This window comes from Montipora foliosa, chromosome 11 (genome assembly GCF_036669935.1).
Source record: "Montipora foliosa isolate CH-2021 chromosome 11, ASM3666993v2, whole genome shotgun sequence".
NCBI lineage: Eukaryota > Metazoa > Cnidaria > Anthozoa > Scleractinia > Acroporidae > Montipora > Montipora foliosa.
In genome coordinates, this window is record NC_090879.1 from 14,774,851 (window position 1) to 14,782,350 (window position 7,500).

The 7,500-nt window shown below is 39.0% G+C and overlaps 1 pseudogene; it reads right to left on the reverse strand.

Annotated features, from left to right (window-relative positions):
* Positions 1 to 1,878: 1,878 nt before the first annotated feature.
* LOC137976728 (penicillin V acylase-like) lies at positions 1,879 to 3,383 on the reverse strand (annotated as a pseudogene).
* Between the last annotated feature and the right edge of the window lie 4,117 nt (positions 3,384 to 7,500).

Genomic DNA, 7,500 nt, shown 5'->3' on the forward strand with positions numbered 1-7,500 from the left:
CTTGCATTTCGCACAATAGTTCTTGTATATTTTTCATAAAACAATAAGTGATTTCGGGTTTTGTGATATCCGGAATAATCAAGGTCTCGGCAAGTGTTTATAATAGGTTAGTGTTAAGTATTTTCTTAATCTAGGTTCCAACCCTCTAACCACTATTACATAAATAGTTGTTCATTTACTACTACTACTACTACTACTACTACTACTACTACTACTACTACTACTACTACTACTACTACTACTACTACTACTACTACGACTACCACTACGACTACCACTACCACTACCACTACCACTACCACTACCACTACCACTACCACTATCACTACCACTACCACTACCACTACCACTACCACTATCACTACTACTACTACTACTACTACTACTACTACTAGGAATAATAAGAATAATAAGAATAACAACAACAATAATAATAATGATTTAATAAACATTTTTGAGCTTGTTTAGCACATTTTCCATGGTCAAATGATAAAATGCACTTTACAATCCAAAAAACGATAAAGAAAGCTTAATGTAAGTTAAGTTAATGTAATTTTTAGTAAGATTGTAATAGATTCAATTTTTTTTTTACTTTTTTCCAATTTTTACTATTGTAAATTAACTCAGAATAGCCCTTTGGGAGAGCTAATAAAATTATTGTATTGTATTGTATTGTATTGTAAAGCAGCTCGTACCCGATAAAATACATCGCATTCCTAGAAAAACTAACCGTGAATATCAAGTACAAAATGGTAAAATGGTCATGGTAAGAAAAATCACTGCACGTGAATAGATTTTGGGAATTAGGGGAGGGGAGGGAAATTTGTGCCTACCTGAAAAAAAATATATAAGCCTCGTCACTGAAAGGGCCCACATGCTTTGGGTATTCAGTCGAGTGGAAGAACCTTTAAGTGCAAGCACATTTAATGAAGTTGTCTTATGAATACCAATTTAGTAAACCCTCAGGAAATAAGCCTTTCTAAGCAATTCTGCTTTTGAACACTCCTCTTCGCGGATTTTTTTATGAATTATGCCCCAAAGTTGCTCGCTATCTCAATTGTTAGAACACTGCACCTTTCGCGGAATCCCGTTCAAGCATTATTTTTCAAGCTTATCTTTTGTCAAGTACTTACGTTACGGTTTTTCGTGTATTTCATTTTCACTTCTTTCCTCTTATTATAAGGGTGCATATATAGTAATCCCAGAGTCTCAAGGTTAAAAAAGTTATAACAAAGCACCCAGAACAAAATTGCTAAGGATATACTCTTGGGTTATTAAAGGTTTCTTCGATTGTGGGTGGTTAAAAAAACTCCTATTTTCAATTTATTCACTTGCCATGTTGTTAAATAAGCCAATCACACTCAAAGTAGTATTTTTAAATCAATCAATCGCATTCAAAGTTGCAGGTGAAATCAACAAATTGGTTTGTCAGGTTTTTAAAATTTACCGTCCTTTTATATCTTGGCTTTTGTTTTCCCGGAAGTTGTGCGCGGGAGTCCGATTTAATTATCACGAGTTGGAGGATACGACTGAAATCTTAATATCATTACTTATCAGTCAATCAGACTTCTCGTTAACCCGACCGTTTGAGTCTCTTACTGAAAAAGCTAGCAACGAATTCTGTTGCAAGTTTTTTTATTATGAGATTATTACTGGCTACAAGTGGCTTAATTGTAATGCATTGTTGAAAGCCGAAACTAGTACAATATTCACAATATTCAAGACACCCCGTGAACTAAAGTGAACTAAAAATAGTATCTCACTAAAGCTCTAGGGGCTATTTGCCGATTAAACATAGTAACTGAATGTGGTGACAGAAATCATCGCAATCTTTTTCCTGTGTAATAATTATTTTTTCAGTTTCTTTTATTTTTGGTTTCAATTTAAGGCTAACACGTGTTGCAACAACAGTTCGGTGTGGGCGGCTTCAGCAGGTGTCATGTCACCGGTGACATCCTTAAATCCTCCAACCTCATGTGCTTCGACCTTTATTTTGAGCCTTTTCCCTGCCTTCACGTTGTCCAGGTACACGACACGGATAGTTAGATCATTATAGTCGTGGTAGTACAGAGCGTTGTTCGTGAGGTCCTTAACCACTTTCCAGGAGGTGTAGTCTGCAAAGCGTTCTTGTTTCTCGTGATAAGCCACGCCGTTAGGGATGTCGACCGAATTCGCCGGCGAATTCGGCGCCTGTTTTGACTCGAGTAGCGGAGTTCGCCAAAGTGGCAGCACGTACCAGCCTTAACGTAGGTGTCAAGTCACCAGGAATTCCAAGGAAACCGCTACCCTCACCAAAAGGTTTGAACGGAGTTCCACCCAAAACAAAGTCCTCGTGAGGGTACTTGGAGATTTGAACGTAGTTACGAATATTCAGCATGTGGAAGTCGTAGGGATAGTGCAGTTCTAAGGTGTAGTGCAGAAGCTTTTTATCAAAAATCAGTGGAAACGATTCCATCTTTAGCGCTTCACGCACTTCCTTGACCGTTGCGAAGTTCCCCAGAAGCCAAGGGGCAAACTCGAGTTGGGAAATCGCCATTCCACATTTGTCCATTGGGACATCCTATGTTGTGAACACGATAATAGTAGTAAACATTCAATTCTACACCAGCTATTTTACCGATTTAGAGGCCGGAATTATGAGTCATGTGCAGGTGACCCTTTTTTACGTATCTCAGGCAAAGACTAGTCCAATGATAAGTTATTAGGCAAGAAACACTGTTGTTATTGGACATAAAGAAATGAAATGCGAAACTTCTTAAGAGGGGTCTCCCTACGTGTTTTAATACATATAGTAAAGTACTTCAGAAGACCAGAGACATTGACCACCTATTGACTTGCAACCAAAACATCCGTCGTTTTATTTTATTTTATTTTATTTTTATCGCAGGTTATTCCATCTAAAGTTAATTCCCGCAATCTAACTGTATATACCAAACTTGGCGTTTGTTACGAACATAACCCTGTCATAGAAACCATGGTCAGTAACAACTAGGAATTTCAGTTATGTTCGGCTGAAAATGTTCCACGTTTCTCAAAGTACCTGAAATCTGGCAAAAGCCGGGGAACAGAAGAGAGCCCACCGACAGTCCAGCGCTATTCATTCCATCTGCACCAGTTGGAAGTTTAAAAGCATTCAAGTATGTGACAGTGTGCTTGTGTTTCCACTTCAAGGGAGTCGGATGACTAGCGCAGTTCGCTGGTAGAGCTGCAGTTCGGAGATATCCCTTTGGTTCCACTATGATGTTCGACGCGAGGCTGATCATGAACTCCATGGTTCGGCCAACGATAATTGAGTTGTCTTCGGCCTTCACTCGAATCTCGGTACAAGCTCTCGTGGCCAGAAAGAGATATGGCAGCAGTTGAATCACAACAAGGATCTTCATTGTTATTTAAATCCGGATGAAGACTGCCTGAAGGAGAAAAAAGCTCCTCTGTAAGCAAGATACTTATAAGTTGATTAGCAATGTCAATTAGAGTCGAAACACAACGGAATGACTCTTTTTAAGGAGCAATGATAGCACAGTCGGTTAGTGCGCGGCCTTGGTGCAAGAGGTCCTGAGTTCGATTCCCGGATCTCGCATCCTTGTTTCGACTTCTTTCCTTTCCGTGTAGCTAAGTAGCTTTAAATACCCGTAAAACGGAGCACTGATGGAGAGGGGGGAGTAAAATGAGCACACCGTCGACCTCAGGTTTGTCAGTTGAATTACTGTTACGAGTTATCGACGTTAAATATGGTTGCTTTACTTTTACTTTACTTTACTTTACTTTTTCTCCTTAATATGTAAGCTGATGTTCTTTTATGCGAAAATATGAGAGAAAAGAGAACACGATTTCTTAAGAATAGCAACTCCCTCTTTCCCCGGTGAACTGTGAAGTGATAAAGGCCGGTTTTCTTTAGAAAATGTTAATTTATAAGAAGCAATAAAGGAAATTTGACATAAGCTCGCTTCTAATAGGCCCTTTGAACGATCCAGTCACATGGTACGGAGTTAATTATGCTGCGACACAACTTAAATTGTGGGAGTTCCAAAACAAAGGAAATTCGGGCTGGACTGGGAAAAGTCCCATGAGTGTAACATGAGTTCCAGCAAAATTTATTCCGTACCATGTCACCAGATCGTGCAAACGGCCTATTACCCTCATCTTTACTTTCTAATCAAAATAGGTAACAACCCAACCCTTCCACAAAGGACTCTGTCTCTTCGCAGACGTCCCTTTTCCTCGTGCAACAATATAATAAGCGGACGTGTCCAGAATTAAGGGTTTTCTCTGGAGGCGGAGTCTTGAAAACAATTACTTATGGTTGCATTGAAAAGATTCTGCAAAGAATCGCAAGAATCGTACATGTAACTTATAAACAATGTAAAATAACATTCCAATGAAAGAACAGAAGCTCTTAGTATTTTGGGTTGTTCTGAAAGGCTATTAGTTGTATTAAATAAAGAGAATCAGCCACGAATACCACCATCTATGGATTGAGTCCATATAAGAAGTATCGAACCAGCGGCAAGGAATGCAGAATGGTGCTAACTTTTTCGCAACTTTGCTTTTGTTGCATCATAGTTCTGATTGGCTCAATCAATAAAATCTACCAGAACTTCACTTATCTGTGTATTTATTTATCTTTAATTGATCAATTATCTTCCTTCTAATAAAATCTCTTTTGAGTCTACATTAATCCTTTGTGTGGAACATTGGAAAAAATGAAGCTTGTATTGTCTTTGTCATAACTCAACAATGCACTCGGCGCGTTTTTTATTTCTTTAATAACGGCAGTTGGGTCTCGCGGCGCTTACGCGTGAGTTTTCGCGACACCACAGAACTTACTAGAAAAATTCAAATCAGCGTACACGCGAAACAAATACGCATGAAAAAGCGTTAAATTACTGAATGCACGTTTAAAGAAACTTCCAACAAATAAAAATAGTACTCTTTAAGGAAACAAAGTGTAGTAATTGAGCGTTAAACAGCATATTAAATAAGCTGTTGAAAACTTGCGCCATGTTGCGCGTGAAAAAATTGTTGCTGAAGCGCGCGTCGCTTCAAGTGTCCTACATCGCGCGCGCACAACTTAACTGCTGTCGCTACAATCAGTTTAAAAAATTGACGTCAGTTTTTCATGCGTCTGTCCTGTTATTGATCATGAATTTCGTCATAACACTGTCAAAGTAACTGTGGATCCACAAGGCGCTAGCCGAGTGGATCCGCAGACTACTTTGACAATGTTATGACAAAATTCATTGTAACAGGAACAGACGCATGAAAAACTGACGTCAATCTGTTAAACTGATTGTAGCGACAGCAGTGAAGTTGTCAGTTAAGTCAATTTGTTTTTCACGACAACAAATTGTCAAATCGTCCGCTCTCTCTCCTTGACGCATCGCATAAATTATAAATTCATGTGACTGTCCGCTTATTGACAATAAAAATTAGCCAATGAGGGCGCGAGAATTTCGTCAGTTCTCGTAAAAATTGCTTTTTTTGACATCAGTTTTTGATGTGTGTGTCCTGTTATTGTTATTTGGAAATTGGTGGGATTCCTTGTCATGGCGTCAGTTGTCAACACCATGCAGGGGTCCAAACTGAAATCATCAGAAAGAGGTACAACTATAGACACTGCTTTCACTTCCAAAGTTTAACCGGCTGCCATTGGTAAATTGCCCTACTTTGGGGGGTCTCCTTAGAGAGAAGAGATCCACGATACATGCACAATTTAGTGATCGTGTGCATACAGAACATACCATGGATATCAGTGGGTCACTGGTCATAATTGGGGCGTGCAAAATTCCTTATTTTGGAGTAAAAGCCTGGAACTTTGCACAGTCATAGGGCCCCCATTTATTATTTTTTAGGCCATCTTCGCTCCTAAAGGGGAGCATAGGGCGTCAACCATGGGGCCCCCATGGCAAGGAATATTAGGAAGTTTTAGGAAGCCTCGACGGCGACGGTGACGACAGTGGCGCCAAACAAAAATTTTAATGAGCATAACAATGGCAATGCACCTGCGTTTTGAACCACAATATGGCTAATTTTTCTTATATTTTAAGAAATTGAACGCCGTCGGTGCATTTTTAGCCTGAGCAAGTTTAGAACCGATAGACGTACTGAACTGATTTACATAGTTGTGACTTTCGAAGGAAAAATAAGAATTCACAACAACAATTTACAAGTCGTCCTCCCCGCCATCGCCGTCGTCATTGCTAAAACTTCCTAATTGTGGACGTGGAGACATTCGCTACAATGCTGGTTTCCACATTTCCAACTATGGTGTTATTTATTAATTTGTAGCCCACAATAAAATAAAACTCTTTACGAAAAGAGTGAAGGAAAATAAGGGGGTTTTGGCTACGCAATAAACTGTGTCAAACAGTTCCAAAACCCATATTTTCTTTTTGGGTAATTCTTACGATCAAATTGATGGGATAGCTATAGCCATGGGCTCTCCGCTTGCTCCTGTATTAGCTAATCTCTTTATGGGTCACCATGAGAAACGCTTGTTAGAGAATTACAATTCGGGTATTGGATTTTACCGTAGATATGTAGACGACAACTTTGCTTAGTTTAATGCCGAACAGGATGCTTTATCTTTCTTTAGTTATATCAACAGCCAGCACCCCAACATCAAGTTTACTATGGACAGGAAGAAAACGACAAGTTCCCCTTCTTAGATGTTCTTTTAGAAACAATAGCAATCAGGGCATTGTTACCTCGGTGTTCCAGAAGAAGACCTCCAGTGGCCTGGTCTTCTAACTAGTTATTTTGGTTTTCTACCTTAAGTTTTGATTACAAATTAGGATTGGTACGCATTCTGGTAGACCGAACATTAAAAATTAAAAATACTTGGGCTGATTTTCACCTGGACTTAAATAACCTTACCAAAACGTTAAGGAGGGATTTGTTCCCTTCTAGCGTTATCGATAACGTTGTAAGAAAATTACTTAACAATTACTTTAACCCCGATTCCTCTCAGTTGCTCTTAAAGTGCTACTACGACCAAAAAAGCAATTCTTTCTTTTTTCTTTGGATTTCAAAACTATGTTAACTTAACACTAACCGACCCAAGTTTTAAGTTCTGACTTTAAAAAACACCTGTTTATTTTTACTGGAATTTTCTTACTTATTGGTCCGCCATATTATTGGTCGAGGAGAAAATGACCTCAACGACTCACAGTACGCGGTTGAATTAATATGCAGCACGGGAGTTTTGGGTTTTCAGACTTTTAAACCCGTGTTTTGCATGTACAAGTAATTTGCGTTTACATGCTGAAATTTTAAGCTAGTGAGTAAATGACGTTGTTTTCTCTAGATCCAACCCTCTGAGGTCTAATCGGTCGATTTTGAACGTGAGTAATGGCGGACCGTGAAATCCAAAACTTACAATCAAAATAAACAGCCTTTGGATAAAACTCAAAGCTCAAAACTTTGCCAGTTAGGTGTTAAGCGAACAGGCGAACACGGTTTCAAAATCTGAAGGAAAAAAGGAAATGATTTTTCGATCAT